The 24,941-nt window shown below is 39.4% G+C and overlaps 1 protein-coding gene across 4 annotated transcripts in view; it reads left to right on the top strand.

The window, feature by feature from the left end:
• Root (ciliary rootlet coiled-coil, rootletin) overlaps positions 1-24,941 on the top strand; it is a 345,133-nt gene that overhangs the window by 172,402 nt on the left and 147,790 nt on the right. The window contains exon 1 of one of the 4 annotated variants that reach the window (XM_083141557.1): positions 11,887-11,905. The exons of the other annotated variants lie outside the window; for them this stretch is intronic. The gene's annotated coding sequence lies outside the window, so the exon portion shown is untranslated. Of the gene's footprint in view, positions 1-11,886; positions 11,906-24,941 lie in introns of those variants that run through there. 4 annotated transcript variants of the gene reach the window in all.

Raw genomic sequence — 24,941 nt, forward strand, 5'->3', positions numbered from 1 at the left:
GTGCTAACAACTCCTTGATTTCTTTTATTACTCTGATTGGAAATTCGTCTCCTACAGCCTTTGAGTCTTTTAAATTCCATATCTCTTTCGATATTTCATTTGTTGTGGTTGGTGTTAAAAACATGCTTTCTAGAGTGCGCGGTTTAGAGTTACACAAAAGTTGCAGTGGGTTTTTTGCGTTATTTATATTTGTTACTAAGTTATCTCCTAATTCGGTGAAGTATTTGTTAAATGTTTCACACACTACAAGTGGATCGTCTATTTCAATATCATTTTGTGCATAATTTTATATTGTTATTTGTTTGTTTTTCTTTCATTACAGTATTTTCATTTATAACGTCCCACATTGCTTTGCTTTTGTTATTTGAAGAAACAATTTTGTTCGCATAATATTTTTGTTTGGCATCTCTTTATTTGTTTTGTATAGTAATTTATGTAAAATTTATTTGCTGATTTATTTATGGGAGTGCGTTGACTTTTGACTTATTAGGGATATTTTTATTTTGCTATATTGTTTTACCTCTCGTGTTATCCATTGCTTTCTCCTTCCAGTTTTGGCTTGTGTTTTTCTTTTAGGGAAAGCTTTGTCAAAAATATTGTAGAGTGTATTTGTAAAAATTGTGAACTTTTCATCACTGTCTATTTGGCTCCAAGATTCTATTTCTATCAAAGATTTAAATTTGTACATATTTCTGTGACTATATATTCTATTTTCATGCATAATAGGTTGTTTGGTAACATGTGTAGTTTTTACGTGCATGATTTGGCATATGTGATCAGAGAGACCGTTCTTAATGTCATATGAGATGTCACCGTGATCGAGATTTGTGAGAACATTGTCAATTGCAGTTTCGGAATTAGCTGTTATTCTGGTAGGTTTTGTAATTAAATAGTTAATATTATACGATAAAGTTAGTGTCAACAAACTGTTTCGCTCAGGGCAGTCTTTTAGAAAATCAGCATTAAAATCTCCATAAACTAATACTTTTTTCTTATGAATATTTGGTATGTTATTTAGTACATTTTCAAGACGTTCAAGAAATATTTCTAAAGACCCTAATTGTAGAACCATTGTCACTAACAGAGAATCAACAGCAAATGCATTTTACTATTATAGCAGAGGGATTCATCCTGATGACGGGTGAGCAGGGAACGTATTTATATGTAAATATATATATTCATACAATTGTATGAAATCAATGTTATTGTGTGTTATTTTTGCGATTCGTGGTAAGCTCCAAAAATGCTCTTTTTATTATCCATATTTTTACATGTATTAGCTTTTAGCACATATTTTAGTTATTTTTACATATAATGTCCATATTTTCAGACGTTTTCCGGCACATATTCCTTTTAGGCTACTACATTTTCTTTTCTTGTGTTAAATACCAAAGGTATAAACCTTTCATCTGTCATTGTAACATATTTGTCAACAATAGACAATGCAAGCTCATATGAAGCTTTCGCCGTGAAATCTGTTGCTTATTTTAAATATATCCCCATTCTTTTATGTGATATTGAATGCAGTTTCGGTCAATATAAATCTGTATTTAGGGTCAGTAGGAGATTCACGATTCAGCACTCAAAATAAATTTTGATAAACCATTTTTATGTTTCGATTTTGCATTAGAGTTAATTTCATGTAAGACTAACATATTTTATTCAGCTAGGTGAGCAGTTGCTTAATGAAAATTGCCATTTTTGACAATTGTAAGTACATATTTTGATTAAAATAACTAAATATATATTTACATATCTTACACGTTTTTAGTACATATATATCCGTTGCCTGCTGATGAGATAACGAATGGGTAAAATCCAGTTTAATAGATGTTTCAAGACTAACAGTTTTAGTAATTCTTGCATTGTGTTGCAACTTGCTTGTAAACCAAAGTTCCCAATGTATTGGTAGATTTATGAGAGCTCTTCCTTTTTCCTTAGTGTCATATACGTTCAAAGTTCTCAGTCCTGAACCGTCTCATGGGCCACGTAATCCACAGGAAGAAAATGTTCGCGGTTGATACTTAAAGATCAAAGTTTTTTTCCCCGTATAGACACATCCTGTTTCACTTTTTTCGGGCTTTTGTTGTTTTGGAACAGAAACCGTGTCGTCGGGGTCAAATACTTTAAACTCTGGACACGAGTCCTCAGCCTTGCTCTTTTGACATTATTTAAGGAAACCTTTGCACCTTTCATTTTCCCATCGACTCTGTTTATTCTGCATGTTCTTATTTCCATATTTCCAGACATGTACAGTCACGTGCGGGACCGAATTGGATCTCAACTGTTATAGTCAACAAGTAAGACCATTGAAGAAATCGGCACACTTGGTCATTTCCAGCTGAAAATCAGTTTTTAAGCCAGCTGCTCTGTAGTGTGTTCGGAGTGATTAAACAGGGTGACTACTCACCGGAAATTCCTTGAATTCCGGGAATTATGCATGAATTCTGCTTGAATTTTTTTCCGTAGAGGTGAAAAATTGCAACTTTTAAAAAATCCCAATTCCGTTGTATATTTATTAATGACCTGAGACAAGTTTTTCACCGTTTAGCTTTTAGTTTTATCTACAGCGCCTTGAATAACGTAGTGTGGAAAACGACCCAAGAAACTGGTTCCCCAGACGGATGAGAAACATAGATGGCAGTGCGATCAATGTCGGTGCTAATTTTCTTATGAAAGTAATGCGGCTTTGTTAGTTTTTGGAATATATTATGCAGGTTTGTTTGTCTTGAAAGGCGGTAAGTGAATTGATGGAAACAGTTATATTTGTGGAGTGATTTGCAGTCACGAAATGACATTAATTTGGAAAGAAAAGTAAAATAAAATTAATAAAGAAATAGCATGCGTAACACAAGAAGAAACATCGCAATGTGATTCCGGACGTCAGGTGTTGGATTGTGTACTAGAGTTTTATTTTTCTATGTTATTAGAATATAAATAGTATCCTGAGAGATATTTCATACCGAAGCGACAAACCACAAGTGTCCCTTGGAAGCGAGCAGTCCGTAATCAATGCAGCCTTTCGAACCGTACGGACACAAGCTCTGACTGCACCGTTTCCTCAAGGAGATTTTACACCAAAGCGTCACGCGACAAACGATACGAGGATTTCACACCAGAGCGACACGGGTCCTTCGGTCCAAGGCAACTTTCACACTGAGGCGACACATGTTGCTTGGAAACGAGCCAATCAAGAGCAACATTTCACATCACAGGCCAGCGTTCGGTTGGTGAAATCCTCAAGCGACAAGTGTCACGTGCCCCTTGTCGCTTTGGTGCGCAATCTCCCTAAAGCAAGACACTCATTGCATCGCGCATGCGCGAACAACAAACCACGGCAACATGTTGCAAGCTATTGAGGAAATGGCCCAGTTTGAGCGACGCACAAGCGACAAAGCGACACGTGTGACTTATCGTGTCGCTTAGATTTGTTGTTGTAATGTGCGGTTTTTCGTGTCGCCTATCTGTTGTTCGCACAATTAGCAGCGAACGCTTGCCAATAGACTGAAGGCACCATGTCGCTTGCCACTTAGTTGGAATCTCCCCCTGTAGCGCGTCGCTTCGGTCTGAGCACCCTTTCTTTAAGGAGCTTTCCGACCGAAGTAACAAGTAGCACGCGAATAAGCCATATGAACGTGTCGTTTGCTGTTTGGGCCCTCATGTGCAATGAATGCTATTTTACAGTCTGGAAGTGTGTGTCACTAGTGTGACACTGTGAACATCCCGTGTCGCTTGTCCCATAGGTTTGAAAGTTTCCCTACACTCATGTCGATGGCACTAAGAAAGTTTTGTGGGGTTCCCCTTGTCGTTTCATGGAATCATCATTATCATCATCGCCGCGATTAGTTTAAAGCGGAAGAAAAGAGACAGTAAATATCCAAAATACAAATGCTTCAGTGTGTATATCTTTAAAAGAAATGATGATGATGATAATAATAATGAACCTAATTCATACACAAAAATTTAGTTGCCAAGAGCATTCCACGCGTATTTTTTCTCCCGTATTATTAACGAAAGGATGACGATAACAGGACGTGGTCGACTGTCTAGAATGTTCGTTAATATCTTCGCGACCACTGTACCAAATATCATAGCAATTATCACATTCATAGAAATGCTTCATGTAAAAGAATCAGACGTTGCAGCGAAAACTCCATTTACTTCCATTATAAGCAGACGAATACCAAGCACCGGGTTCAACACCAGCGCCTCTAGCGGATCATTTTCGAGTGGAACCAGCCAGAACGCGCAGAACTGTGCCGTTTTCCACACTACGTTATTCAAAGCGCTGTAGTTTTATCGATGAAGAAAATCAGTTTGCTTTGTTTGTGTCCTTTACAGAACACACTATCTGACAGACGGAAGATTATTGCAAGGCAAAATTTCTTGATTTTGATTAGGTAAATTTGAAATTGTTGTACAAGTAACATTTTTTCGTAGGTTACTATATCCCGTAACATTTGTGACTTGTGTTTGTGGTTGTATTTCTAGTCTGAGTATGTGAAATGTAAATTCCTTAAATTAAAAAAAAATTAAATATATATACTGTCAATTGAATTGAATTAGAATTTTTGGATACATTGGAATCGCACGTACCCGTTATGTTGTTAATATAGGTATTTGTGTGTGAGTGTGTGTGAGGGTGGGTGGTGAGACACTGTAACACCTTAGTTTGAAATAGAGAAAACATCTGCTTGTACCCTTGAATTTTTGGAAAGTTCGCCTTGAAAACCGGGAATTATACTTGAATTTTATCATGGTTCTAGAGTGGTCACCCTGTTGATTGATTGATTTGCTGTTTTAAGTCCACTTTATGCACAGCTAGACTACTCGGGACTGGACCTACAGTTTAAAGTGGAATCCGAACCATTATGTGCCTCCACTGGGTATCGAAACCGCATCCCCTCCTGTTAAATGAATACCAACTCCAATGCACTAATGTATTTTTAATTTTCACTGTTCTGCCAAAATGCATAAGTATCGATTCTTGAGTTATAACATTGAAGGCTGTACTTCTATCACGAAAGACATTCTACAGAACACTTAACACTGTTAAAAGTCTAGTGTAAAGTAATATTAAGAGATACTGACTTGGTATAATAGAACATTCCTTTTGGTGTTAATGCAAAATTGGAATTGTTCAGTACCATCTTTGATATATTTTTACACCATTGAGGCTTTTAACATTCGATTAGGTGATGCATTACACCATTTTTGGTGGCAGCTAAGTAGCACATTTGGATATTTATCTGTGCCAACAAGGGAGCACCAGTCGAAGTGTGGTGATATTTTCAGCAAATTTATTTTCCAGTCGTAAGAAATAAAAATAGCTCACGTGAGTTATGATGTAAAATACAAGAATTTGTCAAAATGGCCGTTTTCTCTTGTAATGCCGAACAGAGCAATCCCAATATATTATCTTGAGACACAATGTACATGATAAAATGTGGGAGACTGCTTCGTCAAAACATGTATCCCGAAGCTCTCAATAGATATCCTTGCATGATGTGCAATCTGATCCAATTTGTTGTGGGTTGCCTGACCGTAAGGGCTTGCTTGCATATTTCCTTGTTTTAAATATGAACTTCAACCAATTTTTATTTCTATTTTGGATCTTTTACCTCCTGTTTTCTTTCGTGATGATGAGAGTGAACGATGAATTGATATGAAATACTTGATGAAAAGACCAAAATCAGTAGAAGGAATGTGACTATTAAATTTTCCTTTACCCACATATGGAAGAGTATCACATTTACATTAGTGCCATCTATGTTGACGCGCGGAATTATTTCCAGTTAGATCACATTGCATTTCTGATTGGCTGCTCATGAACAACAAAGTGAAAGTCGTTACCATTTCTCATTTTAGACGTGGAAATAATACCAGTTAGCATTTCTAGGTTTTATCTTTAAGAAGCTCAGAATTCCCTCTCATAACTACAAGATATTGATGTATTATGTGTGTATTTGGTCGTCGAGGGAAGATTCCAAGGTTGTTTGGATGCTGCTACACTACTAGAAACTTACTGCGATGTTTACTGAGGTCAATTGAACCCTCTTACTCTTACCATTATCTTTGGCAAAACGGAAATGACAAAGTCGACACTAATTTTCGGATTTAGCGGGAAGGACACTGCGTCACGTGCCTCTCCCAAAAGGAATGACGAACTAATATTAGAAGTCATGTTATAGATATTTCCAAAGAATTAAAGCGTTATGTAACGTAATGTAGAATCCTAAGCTTCCTTGAGTACAGACAAAAATGAAGCAAAGTTGAGCACAAGTACGCCAACACTGACTGGGCACAAGTGCTCCATCGTTAGATATTGAACCCGGAACATCTTGAATAGAGGACGGTAATGTGAATACTACACCATTGAGATACCCTCAAGGACATTGTACGTAACTTTACATTGATGGCGGAATGTCTCAACTTATCTCTTTCTTTTTTAATCGTTGTTGTAATGCAAGCAGAGTAACCAATAAAATAAGTCGTGGTTTGTTTTCTGGTGAAGACGTGGTTCGATTCCACTTTCAACTGAAGGTCCAGTCTCGGTTAGTTTATCTGAGCACAAACTGGACCTAAAACAAACTTTGCCAAACCTTTTCAACAAAAAAAACAACTAATATAGGCCTACATGTAATAAAGAAAAATATACACATCCTATTATACAATAATAGCCCGTGGAGCAACAGCCCCTGATGGCAAAGACCTACCTACCGACTTGCTCCCACATGCCTCAGCAGAGATGGGCCATCATCGAATCACTTAGGGGGTGACATGTGGTCAGCAGACGAACCCCCAGTCATTGTTGTACGTTTCCATGACCGGGTTACGCTATTCATTCGCATCTCCCCAATTTCCTTACGATGGTGGGTGGTCATCGGTCCCATACACAGGCCAAACCGCAGAAGAATAGCTGTTACACTTTCTCCCAGGAGTCTCGAACCAGCGCCTGTTCCGTAGTCCGAGCCTAAAACCATATTGCACCCCTCCCAGAAAAAGATCATGAATCCACCTATGTTCATGTCCTAAACATAACTTTGTGGCTAGGTATGATAACCACTGCTCGCCACTGTTCAATGTCTACGTATTGTATACATACGTACTGGTATTGGACATTGAAACTGAAACACCTGCGCAAATAGCCTGGGATGTTCGCGGGCCTCACCAGAGCCATCTGGTAGTTGAAATCGTACTTACGGGCAATGAGTCACGTTTGCGGGTCCTTGGTAGTCACTCCAGTAGAAGAGGTTCTTCAGTGAACGTCAAATCGTGTGTGTAGAGCGGTATAATGGGGGACATATCCGACTTCAAAAGAGGACAGATCGTAGGGACGCGTCTAGCAACACTTTGTGACGTCTCACGAGCTACAGTATCCAGGGTGATGTGTGCATATGAACGGGAAGGACGAACCACATCCAGGAGGAGCAACTGCAGGGGACAACGGAAGTTGTCGGAAAGGGACGTCAGGGCATTGACTAGGATTGTTGCACGAAAATAGAAAACCACCGCATCGGAAATCACCGCAGAAGTGAATACACACCTCACAGAACCTGTGTGCGCGAGAATAGTCCGTCGATACCTGCATAAGGCCAACATTCATGGCAGGGTTGCTATCCCGAAGGCTTTCATCAGTAGCACAAATGCCGTAAAGCAGGTTCAGTGGTGCAATACTCATAAAAACTGGACGTTGGACGACCTGAAACGTGTCATATTCTCGGATGAGCCAGCTACACCGTGTTCCCAACAACAGGGAGAGTGTTTGTCTGGAGAAGTCCCTCTGATTTACAACCCAGACTGCTTGGTACCCACAGTCAAACATGGATGCGGATCCGTGATGGTGTGGGGTGCAATATCGTGGCAGACTTGGCGCCCACTAATTGTTCTCGAGGGTCGTGTTACTGCCAAGGACTATAGGACCATTCTGGAGGACCATTTACACCCTATGGTTCAAACAATCTTCCCGGATGGTGGTGCTGTGTTTCAGGTTGATAACTGCCCTATTCACACTGCTAAACTTACCACAGAGTGGTTCGATGAGCATGACAGTGAGGTTGAACATCTACCATGGCCCGCTCAATCGCCGGATCTCAACATTATTGAGCCTGTATGGGGTTTGTTAGAGGATCGAGTGCGGAAACGTTTCCCTCCACCACGTAGACGTGCTGAACTTGTCACTGTGCTTCAGGAGGAATGGCTCCAAATCCCTCTGCACACGGTGCAGAACCTCTATCGATCCTTCCCACGTCGCGTTGCTTCTGTACTGGCCACCAAAGACGCCCCAACACCTTATTAAATAAAAATTATGGCTTTCTACCAGGTGTTTCAGTTTCAATGTCCAATACCTGTAGATATCACATGCAGTTATGGAAGACATGTGAAAAGTTACTCCACATCAGGTTGCGAAATCCTGGCGGAGACAGGGGGATTTCCCTCCCACCAACCATCTTGACCTAAAAATCCCCCCCCACCAAAAATATCCGAGGTGAGAGTTTTTAAAATAACAACAAAGATAAGCAATTAGTTTTGAGTTGAAATACACTTTACTAATGTTAATATGAAAAACATGTGAGTGAGTGTTGCAAATTTTCTCTCTCTCTGTCCCTCTCTTTCAAGTGAACATTAACTGATCTATACCATTAACAATATGCACAACAAAAGTAAAACTATTGATTTATTTGCTTTATTTTACTTCGCTTTTCTGCCACTTTTGGGTAATCGCTAAGATAAGACACAAAAGTATGAAATCTAATTCATTTATATTAATAGAAAGTAAAAACTTAACAAAAACTTATATGTAATAAAACCATTTAAAATATTTTGTAATGTATTGACATTTTTGACCAGTTGGTAAAGGAATTACTTTGCTGCTTTACAAATATCTGATATATATATATATATATATATGAAAGTAACAAATGAATTATTTGCATATATTTAACAATATACATATTAAATATTTAGTGATTTACTTTTTTATGTAATAATAAATATAACATAATAATTCATATATATATGTGTGTGTGTGTGTGTGGCGTATAAGTCAGTTGACCCATGGAACTAATGACAGAATGAGGAAATAATGCTCGAAAGTGTTCACTGATAGTGATATTTCGTGACCACTGATAGGTTGGGGATGCTGTGAGTTTTTGCTTTGTGGGAATGGTTAAGAACATGGTGTACTCCTTACTACCTACAAACGTAGCGTGATTGTGACTCTTTAGGTGAACTGAATTATAAGTACATTGGGAACAGCCATCCTCGATGGCATTTCAGGTGTCGACCTAAAGTGGAAATGCGACGGAGACCTCCCGTTGCACAACAACAGACTGATTCTATTGGGGCGAAGTCACGTCCAAGATTACACAATCTTCCAAGTCGACAATGATAGCAACAACGGAAGATCATATGCACGCAACAAAAAACGGAGAAGTCTGAAAATCATGTTATGTGCACGTGCTTAGCTATTCAAATGGCCTGGTTTGAGTTTTTTGCGCGCTTTGCACTGTACATGTTGCCAGCTGAGTTTTCCAAGTCCTACAATTTGTAACCAGCGGCAGTAGAAAAGAAATGGAATTAAAAAGGCATGAAAAGTGTCAATTTCCCCACCTTGAATTTTCACACCCAGCCAACACTGTTGTTCTTTGATAGACGTTCCTTGTGCATCCATTGGATATGTTGGGAAATTAAGTCATGGGGCATATGTAATCCCGTGGGTTTTTGAATGAAGGGAATATGTGACTACCGGTAATACGGAGTGTTGTGCTGTCTCTGGATGTTAAGGACAGCATGTAAGGCATTGCAGCCTTACGTGTGTGACATTTTACACAAAAAATGTAAGGTTGTAAACATTAGATTGGATTAAAAGAATTGTGAAATTTTGTGGTGTCTACTTACAAATGAAGAAGCTTGAGTATAATGACATAGCCTGAAATCATTCGAAAATGTGTGTAACGCTTTAAAAATGTAGGAGAGTTTGGCTTAATTTATCTGTGAAGCACATGGGCTACAGATGCTATTTTTTTTGTTTGTGAATTATGCAAATCATTTGGATTCACACACATTTAAACCCTAATGTAATTAAAAACAATAATAATTTTCAGGACCACTTTTCGTTGAATGCCCCTTTTCGTAACTTTGAAAACATAATTTCTGTATGCTCGTGAGGTGATGTTTAGGCAATATGTAATCATTCCAGAAAGCGCAATGCTATGAAAGTTCTTGGGATAACGTAAGTTTTGTGTTGAGATATACAGTGCGTCCATTTCGATCTGCAGCCGAGAGATCGGGAGAAACGTGGCGGGCGGCGCTGACGGAGATGCCGACATTGAGGCCTGTAATGCCCGCTTATTTTTGTGGACATCTTGCAAAACGAGCACTAACCTGTGTTATAACACGCAAAAGTTCTTCTGTAATTCTTCCAAGTTCCACCCTTATATACACAAATAAATACGCTTTAGAAATTATATTAAGAGCCACAGATAATACTCTGTAAAACATTTTAATCATAGTTTTGACCAGTAACGTCCTGCTTAAGTTTATATCCTTGAAAGAGTTTTGTGTCGATGTGGATCGTTTGGAGGTTTCGAATGTGCAACACTGTATCAAGATTACGCTGCAGACGAACCGTTAAAAGCTAATGGTGTTCGTGAGCTTCCTTGCAATCCGAAATCTCCTAGCTCAAGTTTTTTGTTCCTTCGCGACTACAGAGCTGTGAATATAGTGGCACGCAGATGTAAACCAAGAGCGTGTTAATTTCGTACTGTGCGTAAGAGTGTTATTCTTGGTTACTTGCCGTTACTTGTTTGTGTTATTGCAGTGTGTATGTGTGTTGTGTCAGACGATTGGAATGCCAGCCGCAAGGTTCACGTTAGAACAAAGAATTTTTATGTATGACACTTACGTGAAAACAGACTCGTGTCGAGACGTGTGTAGGCAATTTGTACAGAAATTCCCAGGCGTTTCACCTCCACATAGATATACGGTTAGACGTCTTGTCCTTAAATTACGAGAAACTGGATCGTTAAATTTTAAAACACCTAAGCAAAAACGACGGATTCTAACCGAAGCAAAACTCGATGAAATTGGTGCAGCGTTAGAACGTTCTCCAAACAAACCTCTACGCCGTGTTTCACAGGAGATGGGCGTGTCAAAATCATCAGCACATACAGCCACTAAGCTACTAAAATTAAAACCGTACAGAGTTTCTATAGTGCAAGAATTACGGCCCCCTGACAACGTAAGTAGAGTAAATTTCTGTAATTGGGTTTTGCAGAATATTGTAGATGGTATTGTTGATCCACAGTTAATAATTTTTTTCGGATGAGGCATGGTTTCACTTGCGTGGTCATGTTTGTTCACAGAACAATAGATACTGGAGCACTGAAAATCCCCGAATAATACACGAAGTTCCGTTACACGATGCAAAAATTGGTGTGTGGTGTGCTGTAAGTGCCAAAAGAATAATAGGGCCTATATTTTTTGAAGACACAATAAATTCAGAGAGGTACCGCACACAAATACTCGCGCCGTTTTTTCAGTTGTTATCAGATAATAAGAGACAATATGGGTATTTTCAACAAGATTCGGCCACAGCCCATACCGCCGCTGATTCTTTGGACGCTATAAGGGAGGTGTTTGATGACAGAATAATTTCAAGAGGTTTATGGCCTTCACGTTCGCCAGATCTTACCGTATGTGACTATTATTTGTGGGGAACCTTGAAAAATAGATTCTACCGAAATAACCCTCATAGCATCGACGAACTAAAAGACAATATAAGGGCAGAACTAGGAAGAATTACGGAAGAAGAACTTTTGCGTGTGAATCAAAATTTCATCAAACGATGCCAGGAATGTGTGAATGTAGGTGGACATCACTTTGAACAACTCTTATAACACAGGTTAGTGCTAGTTTTGCAATATTTATATAAATGTCTGCATATGTCCATAAAAATATGCGGGCATTACTGGCCGCAAATGTCGGCACCTCCGTCAGCGCCGCCCGCCACGTTTCTCCCGATCTCTCGGCTGCAGATCGAAATGGACGCACGGTAGTTTAGTGGAGCTGAACGTGATATATTTGAATTTAAGATTCTTCTTCGTTTTATATGAGTAATATGACAAGATGTGAATGGTAAAGTTTGTGTATCCGAAATATGAATAATTACTGTTGAAGATAGTATTGCTTTCCGCTCCTCATTTGTTTTTATTTTGCTCCCGCTGGGAGCTTCTTGCAAGAACGCGGAATTCTGGGAGTGTGATATTCTAACACAGCGGCATGATGCATGTCGGCTCGCGACAGCGGGAAGAACATTTTTCAGCTAGACTATCGGATGTGGGCTTTTGTGTATCTCATCAGTGTGCAAACGTATTTAATTACTGTATAATGCCAAGTGAATTAAAGGACTTGTATGATATTCAAATTTGTTGCTGTATCCGTTGTCCCAGCCCTATGGTATGGTAAGGTATTCAATATGGCGTCATCCCCAGATATGCTAGTTTCTTTCATGGTGTTACCTGGAAGGAATCTACAATCAATTACAAATAGTTCCAAACATGTTGGGGATAGTAAGGAGGATCATTAATGAAGATACACGAACAGATTCTCAATTTAGGGACAGTATGGAAGTGTTGCGTATTTGGTAACATTGTAAAACGTCTAATGGTTCACACATGCCATTTTGGTGATTGTTCCACATAGTACAGCCCGGACGTAAATTTGCAGGTAAGGAGGCTCTGCCGCCTGTGCCTGCACCCAGGATAATCTTCTGTAGAATGTGGTGTGTTTGTAAAGAATGAGGATCGAGGAAGTGTAAGGGTCAACACGAGCTGGAATGCAGAGTGGTGCGAGGGCAAGTTGTGGTTATTGTGTTGACGTAGAGAGGTGAATGGTCGAAGGGAGAAGACGCAAGTGAGGCAGTTCGATTAGAGACAGGAACGAGAGAGCATCGAGGAGAGGAGAAGGTCCTCACGAAATCCAGGTAAATTCTAGTCAACCTACCACCTAAACCTGCATCTGTCTGTGGTTTTATTAGGTTATTATTAAAATAAAGGGCGGAACTCCCGAAAAATGCCCTCCTCCACCCGCATACATTCGGAGAGATGCGCTATTATCCCGGTGCCTTAAATTATACCGCAACACGTTGCGCAAAATATTTACCGGATTGCCCCGTTTATCCTTGTTGTTTATTCTTTATTTGTAATTTCTATTTTTTTTGCATGATGTATGATTTAATATCATAAAATTATGTATTTTAGTTTATGTTATTATTATTTATTGTTACTTCCATTGTCATTTTTTGTTATTTCCATTGTTATTATATTCCAATGTAAAATGGCCAAAGCTGTATTTGGAATTCTGTGGTAAATAAATAGATAGATAAATAAATACCAAGAAAAGGACAAATGATTATTCGAAGACCAGAATGATCATTGGTTTACATAGTGTTAGTAGGGTTAAAATGTTATTGTGTTAGATCTACAATTATTGATTTTAAGATTTTAAAGTAAGAGAGAGCAGGTTAGTAATCTGAAGGTAAATACTAGTGTAAAGTGTATGAAATGGGTATTGCTATGCGAATAAATAGGTGTTTTATAATTCGTTTGCATAAATTCATTGGCATTCATTCCTTTTGTCAATAATGAACGACCGCCGAACACTTCCCCATTGAGTTAACGTAAATTACCTCGCGCAGCCCTTCCTAATTTCTAGGAAAGTTACGAGAACTTGTGTTGTGTCGTCCATATGTGTTGGTGATTGTCCTTTCATCCATTTCATCTCATCACCATTCATCCCTATCGTCGCGATCAGCCCAAAGTGACAGAAAAGCAAAGCAAAATAAAACAAATCAAGAAATCACTCTCCCTCTGTCTGTCCCTTATGAATTAACAATCAAATAGCACATTTTGAGTAAACGTTTTCCAGCTCCTCATTGATCCTCTGCCAGACGACGACACTCCCTGCCTTACACACACACACACCTTACATTAACATGCAAAAGGTGAAACATTCATCAATTTAGTTTCCCGTTCTCTTCCGTGCCATTCTTCATCCCTTGTTTCTCTCAGAGGGTGGTGGTGATACAGGCAAGAATGACGTGGCCGTGAAATCACGTGTTTTATTCACCCTCTGGCAGGGGAAATCGACAATCTTTCATGTGTCCTTTCGACCTGACGTTGCGTTCTAATGTGCGTAAACTACAAGTCTCTGCTTTTAGTTCTCGACGAGTTTATAAAGGTGCATAGTTGGATACAAAAATGGATAAGTACTACTGTGGAAGTCACTGTTTATTGCAGCGGAAGTTAGAAGCACTCGTTGTGAAGATTGGTGCAACGAAATATTCACCCTACGCCGTAAGTTTGCATGCGACATCTTTTTTTTGGTAAATTTCTGTGGTCTTTTTTTATAAATATTACGGACATATAGAGTGCGTTCGTTTTGTCTGTGGGCCGAGATAGCGCGTGAACAACTTTGAGTAACTCTTATAACACAGGCTAGTACTAGTTATGCAATATAAATACAATAATTGTCTAATTGTATAATTGTCTACATGCTGAAGATACGTGCGTAACTAAGCGAGACGTTACGGAACGAAAATGCCGGCATCTGCGCCATGTCACGCGCTATCTCGGCCCAGAGCCAAAACGAACGCACTGTATTTCGTATAGATTTTAGGGAGCTTTCTGATTTTAGTAAGTTGTCATCTGTGCATTTTTTCATGTACGATAGGCCGTAATTACTTTAGTCTTGGCTGGACCTTTGGCCGCCGCCGGGGCAACTGTTGTCGATATTTCATCTCCTTTCGAAAAGAAACGCCATGGTATCCGAAAATCTGAAACACTGCCTATGATTAGAATACCTTGTAGAGCATTCACGTCAGTCTTGGTGTGGTTTGGTGCTGTTATCTAGATACTGTTTTTGTGTCATTATGTAAAAAGTACTCAAAATATTGGGGATGTTCATACGTGATCGTGCATCATGCTGCTACTCACTAACTCACTCATTTACTTACTTACTTCCTTAAAATAAAATGTTGTTAGTTTTATTCTATTCATACGCTGACTGGACAAGTCCACTGGAAAAAATGGAGAGAAAGGAGTCAGAGAAACAGGTTGAGAGTTGTGAAAGCCAACACAAACACTACAAAGCGAGTGATAATTAGGGAACGGAACTTTATGTGCTAAAAAACTCTGAAATATTTTTTTTTTATGTGTCATAAATGTTGAAAATATGTGATAAAAACAGGAAAATATGTGACAAAAATGAAAAATATTTAGTAACAAAAACAAAATATTACTTGCATTTTAAACACCTGAAATCAGTTTCTAAATGCTTACCTCTTAGTGGGCTATTTTTTGGAAGAGTTGCAGTGAATCACCATAGTTTTTCCAAATTCTCCATTGTAAATCTGTGACGATTATCTCTAAAATGCATCTTATATTGTGAGATAGATCGCTCCACGTCACAAGAAAACAATTTTTGCATATTTGAAGCACGAATGCCACTAACGCTGAAGTTTTCCAAAGCTTCCTCTACTTCACCTCCTTCCAAAACACGTGCAATTTGGCACAAAGTTTGAAAACCTTGGTTTTTCCCAAAAAATTCTGTAAATTTAGACATTAGCACTTGTGCGTTAGATCCAGTGGCGGGGGTAATATTTTCTCCCAATATGATCGTAGGCGCCAGATGTCTGCCAGCGAGCATGTTCAAAGACAAAACAAACCTGACACTCTTGATATGAAAGAGGTGCGGAGAATAAACATTTTTCCTTCGAGGATTTCAAGGTAGCTGAAGTCAATGAGCGATTTTATATATTTAGAATAAAAATTCGCAAAATATGTATTTACATACGGAAAACGGGAAAATATGTGTTTTTATGTAAAATAAAATTTACTGTGTTTACATATAAGGGTATGGTCAGAATTTTGGCCAAAACGAGGGTCTCTATCTTATCGCAGAAGAAACATTTATTTACATAAAGTTCCGTTCCCTAGTGATAATAATGAGAACAGCCCAACAGCACAAACGAAATAACCTCCCTTATCGCATATAGATTCGTCCTCTCGAGCTACAGTCTTTAGTGATTGGTCTCTGTGTGTGTATGTGTGTGTTCGTGTATTCTCAAGAAATGAAACCCTCTTGGCAATTGAATTGTGGTCACGTTAATGAAGGTATAGCGAATCAACAACGAGCTGAAAGGTAGATTATCTCGTTCTGCTACTCCAAGTATAGGTTTCCTACGCGCCGTTCTGTTTCCTGTTCTGTAGGTTTACCCAGCGATGTGGCGGGAAATGGAACTAAAAACCCGTATCTTTTATTAAATCGCAACTTTGTCCCCAGCAGCTCATTAAAACTTCTGACAGTTTAAAATTGCTCACAAAAGGGAAAGTGTCCAGAGTAAATTACTTTTCAGAAACGAAACACTCTTTGCTTCATTGTGTTGCTGCTTGCTTACACGGTAAACAGAACACATGCGTATTGAAGCTATTGCAACACAGTTTCGCTTGTCGCTTTTTAGAAAGTTGGGATGTTGATGGTTCCAGTGCGTGGTACGAACGATGTCGTAGCCAATGTAAGGGGAAAGAAAGACTTCTACTTTTTTGTAGTGCTAGGACATACGAATAAAATTAGATTGTTTTAATATAAAACCAAGACATAAACTGTCTGCGTATAGTTAATATGAAATTCCAGTTGTTGAGACATGAAAATCACGTTGGATAACTTACACCCTAACCCAGAGGTTTTCACTATCTGGGACATTGGCGGTGCTTGTCCGCGGATCGTCGCGGATGTAAGAAAACACAGAATCCATAGTTCGATTCTCGGCAGAAGTCAAGCACATCTCCGTGGTGGAGTGGTTAGCACAACGCTACGACGTCAGAGATCCAAGGTTCGAATCCCATCCTGGGCACGTGTGTTCTTTATGAGTGTTCCTTCATCAATGTCATCACATCATCACTCATCATCTCGTCAGCGAATAGCTTCAAGTGACACAAATGCAAAGTAAAATAAACAAAATCAATCAATCGACAGAAGCCCATTGTTGTTGGACTCGATTGGTTGATTGATTTCGTTGACACAACTTACTTGAACCGTTAGGTTAACGCTGTGGGGAAGTGAGTAGACGAAAGGTGGAAACAGAGGGAGAAAATCCTCGACGTCCTTCCTCAAAGATACCATCCCATCATTCGCCCGAATGAACGGGGAGAAACCAGAGGAAAATCTCATTCATGGTGACGAGGCTCGATTCATGTGTACCATTGATTGATTGGGTTTCTGTTAATGCAGTTGTCTGTTCGGACACTTTTGGCTTATCGCGAAGATGAAGGTGGATGGTGTAGTCCACGCGTTTACTTCGTTAACGTCGAAGACTAAAGAAACCCGCCGCTACAAACGTGGGTGGGGATAAATAGCGGACGAGTTGTTTTCGTCCAATGACACTCAACCTTCAGCCAATGGGCGCAGCTGTCATTCTGCTCGTCTACTCCACGTGGAGTCCTTGAGCCAATGGGCGCAGCTGTCATTCTGCTCTCTCCACCACGTGGAGTCTCAGTCACATGACTGCGGATACGCTGTTGCCTTACTTTGCAACTTCAATGTGGAGACCGTGGGAAGGTTCTTGTGCGCGGAGGGACAAGGTGGCGTAGAGTAGATGTGTGGCAACACTTTGCGTTGAATGTGATTCTTGGAGCTCGTGGGCGCGCTCCGTGGACTTCAAAGCCAGCCGGTCGTTAACGTAGCTAGCGCGTCGACTTTAACAAGATGAAATGGATGAAGGGACAATCTCAAGCACACATGGACAGAACACAACACGATCCCCACAGAAGATTATACTGGCTGCGAGTCCAACGACAGAGCATCGTTAGTCTCCAAAATGCAGTCGTCCAGGGTATACTACATGGAAGAGAGGTTGATATTTGGGTGCCTACACCTCACGTCAGGAGTTCAAATCCCACTTTAAACAGTAGACCAATATCTGATCAACCTCTGTACACAAAATAGATTTTAAGACAATTTCATCCAGGTTTGATCCACATTTTTTGGATTGTATTCAGAAAGTAGCTAGAAACATCCTCATTTGAGAAGGGGCCCTTCTTGATAGCATGGCGGTAACGTCGTCGCTTTGTAATCAAGGAGTCCCGGGTTTGATACCTGGTGTACTTATTGGCTTGGATCCTGCTTTAAGTTGTAGACCCAGTGCTGATCAGTCTATCTGTGCGTAAAGTTGACTTAAAACAAACTTGAAACTGATTTTGAGCCTGGAATTATAACTATTGTATTGATCATGTAAAAAACCACTCGTCTTTACGTAGAAACACGCTGGAGTACATTTTGCAGACTATAACGAGGCTCTGAGGTCTGCTGGACCCACGGGTAGTATAATCCTCTGTTGGATTTTTGTTGTGTGTTGTTCATGTGTGCTTGTAATTACCCTATCATAAATTTCATGTTCACTATTAGCCAAAAGTGGCAGAAAAGCGAGATAATATAAATCAAATCAAGTTTCTACACAAAGAAAATTCAAATTGAACATAAATTCTTTCGCGTGTTATCCTATATTGATGATTTCTTTATTTGCATTGAACCAACTATGAATACCAAGTGGGACTTTGTGGTATTGTTACAAGACAAACAGACCATGATAATTTTCTCTGGTGTACTGGTTTCCACCTGTATCCTACTCTATCAAAGCCAGAATGTAAACTTTGAATTCTGTTGTGTTTGTGATTCCGTATTTAATTTTCGTTTAGTAGATAAATATTTGACGTCCGGCTACGTCTGTGTACTTTGCGTCTCGTACACGAAATGAGAGCTCGATGCGTTGAAAACAATGACACGGCGATTCATTTGAGGCGAGCGTTGCACCTTGAAGGATGAGCCGGACTTTGATCTCAATAGCAAAGTGCTGTACGTGTGAGAATGCGGTTCGAGTGCTGTGGTTTATGTGAGCATGATTAGTTCCTTAAAGACTCCTACTTTTTCTCTTCTCGTCAGTGTGTGTTAATTCTACGGTGTTTGGGAAGAAAAGCACATAAGTCAAAAAGTGCTATTTTCTGTTGTTTTCATTTAAGTCACACTGACAAAGAAAATATTATAAGTATAATTTGTGAAAGCGCGGCCCCGCTTCCCTGGTTTAATTCCGGCCCTCTGGATTAATTCCCTTCTTTAACCCATTCCAATTTCTCTCCTTCCACGACTCTCCCTGGGTGTCTCGAGAGCAGATTTATAATAACGCCGGAATTGCGAAAGGGGGGTTTCACATAACATGTATATTTTTCGTCCATAGGTTCTTTAACAAGTACAGAAAATGAATAAATATCTGGTTTAAAATAGTTAAATCAGAACATTTCTTGTAGGATTACGTTGGTTTGTTATACGTTACTATTATATACGTATTTACATAGCGTTTCCATATGTGCATTTACAAAATCAACCAATTTCCGTAATTCAATCAGAAACGTGCCTATGACCTAATCATTGGTACTTTCATCAACACAGAGTTAGTCTACCCTCGACTTAATTGATATTCCGACCAGTCTTGCGTTTCCTTACGCAGCATCCTTCTTTTCAGCCCGCTAGGCATTATGATGCGACTCGGCTAGTGTTGCCCACGGGACGAGACGGGACAGGCTTTTAAAAATTCGAGACGAGACGAGATTGATCATGTGTCCCGAGACAAACGAATATTTTCGAGACGAGACAGCATTTCACAGCATTTACACGAGACGACACAGGCCAAAGTCTCGTCTCGTGGGCAACACTAGACTCGGCAATATCTTATAAATGCAAATCTTTGCTAATTGGGAAACTTGGGGATTTCAAACAGGGGTTGGCTCTACCAAATGCTACATATATTTTCCATTATCAGTTTAGCCACCATAAGTGGACTAAACTTTCGAAGAAGGTTCCTTAGCCAAACGTTACATTAATTTCTCTCGAAGAAGTTCATTTGCCAAAGTATCACATTTAGTTCTCAATCATTCAGGCTAGCCACCATGAAAGGACTTAACTCTAGAAGAAAAGTTCCTCGCCGTCGTGAAGGTAGAAAAAACTGTTTGTTTCTTAAGCCGAACTGGCCTTTTTTATAGTCGGGGTGGGGGTCCGTGGACGTTTACCCCGTAGCACTGGAATTTTCCACAGCAACGGTCTTTTGAAAGGCAGCTCCCCCAACTGGGAAGCTAAAAAACAGGGGAATCTAATATCCAGTAAAAAGTACACTCAAACAAGCACAGATACTTACAAGCAATAACATATAAAAGTACACACATGGAAACATATTAATTAACCCTACACCTTGTAGCTGACCAGCAATTAATTAATACAATACCACAAAACAGTAATGGTCAATCCGACCATTACAAATTTTATATTGTGCATTTGCGACGAATCTGAACAGTGATGATCTAACATGTGTATCGTGTCTTTAATGTCGCATATTCAATGATAAACATAAATGTCCGCTATATATTTTTTTCTTCAGCTTAAGTGTTTTTTCCCCCCGAACACCCTAGAATTATTGTGACTTGTTTGTTCCATTACAGAAGCCACCCTGGGCCAATCGTGAGACTGTTGTCGGAAGTGCTTGAGTTATGGTTGCTGAGTTGAGAAAGTAACTGTCACACTTACGATTACTTGTGGAAGTAATTAAGTTGCTTTAACACTAACTTTATTCTAGATCAGATGTAACTCTTACAGCATGTTTCATGCATGAATTGCAACCGGTCTGTTGGGGCGTAAGTGATGGCCCTTTGTTGAAAACACCCACATGTCAACCTCCTCTTTCACGTGGTACACCCTGGACTGCATTTTGCAGGCTAACGAGGCTCTGGCATCTAGACTGGCAGCCTCTGTGGGACTCGTGTTGTGTCGTCCATACATGTTTTCGATTGTCCCATCATCCATCTCATCTTGTGACCATCAGTGGCGGCGATTGGGTTCCAAAACCGGGGGGACAAGGTGCCAAAACTGAGGGTGGGGGCAAAGACAGTATGTTTCCCTTTGTAGATATGATTTAGCATACTGCAGGGTCAAAAGTGGTGAAAATTGGAGGCAACTGCCCCCCCCCCCCTCGCCGCCAGTGATGACCATTAATCTTTGTCTTCGCGATCAGCCAAAAGTGGCAGAAAAACTGAGTAAATTAAAGTAAATCAATCAATGAATTGTCCGCAGTGTTGGAAGTCTACTTTTAAAAGTATTGAACTGAATTCAATTTTCTTTTCTTCCGTTAACCCTTGATTAAAAGGGCATGGAAAACGTCAAGATACATAATGAAATAATAATCAGTTTAGAACATCATAACAAAAAAGAAGAAACATTGTGTAGTACATTACATCACTACACCAAAGTAAAAATTGAAAAATACACTTCATTACACTACAATAAAAATAAAAACACATTATCATTGTTGCATGATTGAAATAAGAATACAATTAAAATACATATTGTTTAGTACATTGGCCTTGTATTGTCTTGTTCCATGAATTTTCTCTTATTCTGTAGAGAGCTCTATCTGTCAAATATTTTTTTTTATTGTTTGAATTTGTTTATTTTTGGAGATATCAGTTTTATGTCATGAGGCAGCTGGTTGTCATTTGATCAGTGAAGGATAAACTTTGACCAACTTCTAGGGCTTCCACAACAACTCGAATACAAACAGCTCATGTTCTACAGTGATGCAACTTCAAGAAAGGTCAACACAAAAACATCAATAACATGCTGCTGGCAGTTGAATGATGAAGGTAATGATGATGATAATTCCTTTATTTGGCGTAGGCTGCTCTACCACTTAAAATTTTCCTTTGGGTATAGTAATGTAACATGTTTACTTGCGTTTACAGTGCTAAATTTAATTTTAAAAGCTGGCCTCTGTGGCGGAGTGGTTATCACTGTGTGCTACGACGCCAGGGGTCCCGGGTTCGAATCCCGACCTGGGCATGGGATGTTTGTGAGTGTCCCTTCATCAATTTCATCCTCATCTTCGCGATTAACTAAAAGTGGCAGAAAGCGAAGTAAAATAAACCAAATCAATCAATCAATTTTTAGATATCTTTTTGAGGGGTACTTGTCCCGGAGTAGCCCAAAAAACATGTGGTTTTTAACATGTTAAAGGCAAAGCATTCTACGAAACTATTGCGAATATCTAGACAACAACGAAAGCAAACCGCACAAAGATTCACGTGGATGCTCTGAAAGGAATTTTAACTTTCAGATTTTTAAATACCATAGCGGCTTTTCGAAAGGAAATTTCGAAAACTGCTTCGCTGGCTTCGGCCAAAGGACCAACCGAGCCTTAACCAGTCACTCCTCGTCTAAACGCATATGTACACTTTGCTAGCTCCAATATAGGTTAATGGACTTCCCATTGATTTTATCATTAACCGGTCACTGTACACATACGCACAGTGTAGCTGTCAGTAATTTGACAAGTTTCTAGCATAGGCTGTATTACGCGCGGAAATTATTGTTTGTATTGGTTATTTAGCGTCGATTTTCTACATCTCTAGGATAATTACGAGATTGAGGAGTTTTGTTAATTAAATGAAATAGATGGCCTTGCACTCCTATTCAAGACAGGGATCAATCTCAAAACCGTCGAAAAACAAGATACTTAAATGTCTGACACTAATCGTTGTTCAGCGAACCCTGGCTAAGGCATTATGTTTCAGTGCGTTTGTTTCATCATGTATTTTACCAGATCGTCATTTATTCTCATCGTCGCGATTAATCCAAGTGGTAGAAAAGCAACCTAAGAAAACCGAAATGGAAGAAAGAAACAAATAGAAGTGATTTAACGTACTACTTATTCGATGTGCCATTAGATAGATAATTTATTTTTACATTTATTCAGAGATAAATTATTATTTACGGATATGGACATGAAAATTGAAGTAGGAAAACATGAAAAATCTCGTATAAAATCTCTATTGAAATTCACTCATAGAAAACTGCATGGATCTTGGAAAATAATTCTGCATGAATTCTGCGTTTGTCTCCTCTCCCTACTTTATTTCCCATCTAGGATGGGTTGGGTTCCAGTATGCATGTAGGAATACTTGAAGACAATTCAAAATATTTTGTTATATGCATATTAATAAGAAGACATTTTGTGCACTGATAGGGAAATCGGTGCCGGACCTACAGTTTAAGGTGTATAACTTGAGTAATGGTTAATTTCTTGCTAAAAGAGGTACAATTCCAATGTACTTCTTCAGCTGTCGTATGCCACCGTACTCGATTATAATACAACGATGCAGATACGGATTTGTCGATACACTGCAGGTTTTTATTATTGCCCTTCACGAATTGTGTTGTACTTCTGTAATTATATCTTGTATAGTTCTTTTTTTGGTCACAAATAGTCGTACTCATGAATCGGATTTGTTTATGTAAATACGATCTATCTTCAAATAGTACTCTGGAATCTCGAAAACTTTATTTTCCATCTTTTTACATGTATTAAATTTTAGCACATATTTGTTATTTTTACATACCGGGTGGTCCAAAAGTCCCGGAACGGTCACGTATCGTGAGAAATACACATCGAATCGGATTTTTTTGGGTTTTATGGTTTTTTCTTTTTCGAAAATTAAAATCGCCATATCTCCGTTCCTAATTGAGCTAGGAGGATGGTTGATAGCTCGTTGGACTCGGAATGAAGTCCTCTTTCCGATTCTACAATACAAAATTGGGGTTTCCATTTAAACTTTCACAGTTGCCCCCGCCCCACCCCCAGGGGGCGGGGGTGGGGAATCAAGTGTGATATCACTGACTAGCTTTCTTTCACTTACTAAACACGTATTTTTTCGTTTTCCGATTCGATGTGTATTTCTCACGATATGTGACCGTTCCGGGACTTTTGGACCACCCGGTATAATTTACATACGTTGAAACATTTTCCAACATTTATATTGGGTCGGTGCATAAGTTCGTAGTGTTTTATAACATGCGTTAAAAGGAATACATTAATGAATTAATAGAAGTATACAGGTGGTAAGATGACACATTGTTATTGTAGTCTAACAATACACAATCACAACAACAATCACTCAGTCAGTAATGTAGTCGCCTCCATTGTCAATGACCATCTGCCAACGTTGGGGAGGAGTTCGATGCCTCATCTGTAGAACTGCTGTGTTTTCAGTATATGGCATTAACCCCGTACGCAGCACAAAATGTTTTTGAGTTGAAGGAATCAGCCAAGTTTCAAGAGCAGCTTCGTTAAAAAATACAGTGTGTCTCACTCGTAAGGGGCCCCGGAAAAAGTGTTATAAAAATCTTAATAAAAGAGGATAAGAAACCAAATTTGTACCTGACATATCTTTATGGTTGAGAAATGAAGGTATATTACAAGAAATGCTGGAAGTGACCTCCCCCCACCTGTATACACAGTTCAACACGGCGCTGCATGTTCGTGAATGTGTTCGTCAGACGTGTGGCATGTTGCCCCATCTTGCTGGTACCAGCCAAGTGTTAGTTCCTCGTCATCCAACTGGTTCACAAATTCATGAAACAATACCTGGTACACATCACTGTTGACAGTAGTGCCAAAAAAAGTTCGCCCGATGATGCGCCGCTGTGATAATTCACAGAACACGCCTACCTTCACGAACATGCAGCGCCGTGTTGAACTGTGTATACAGGTGGGGGGGGGGGGGAGGTCACTTCCAGCACTTCTTGTAATGTACCTTCATTTCTCAACCATAAAGGTATGTCATGTACAAATTTGTTTTCATATCCTCTTTTTATTAAGATTTTTATAACACTTTTTCTTGGACCCCTAAGGAGTGTGTTGGAGATGTTCAACTTTGTCCACTTGACACTCCATCTTGTTTAGAATTAGAATACAGTGTGTTTTCACGAACACAAAACAAGGAACTCTTGACAACGCAGTGTTGCCAACCCATAACAATACGCTACGAACTTATGCACCGACCCAA

This window comes from Lepisma saccharinum, chromosome 20, assembly GCF_977018435.1.
Source record: "Lepisma saccharinum chromosome 20, izLepSacc3.1, whole genome shotgun sequence".
NCBI lineage: Eukaryota > Metazoa > Arthropoda > Insecta > Zygentoma > Lepismatidae > Lepisma > Lepisma saccharinum.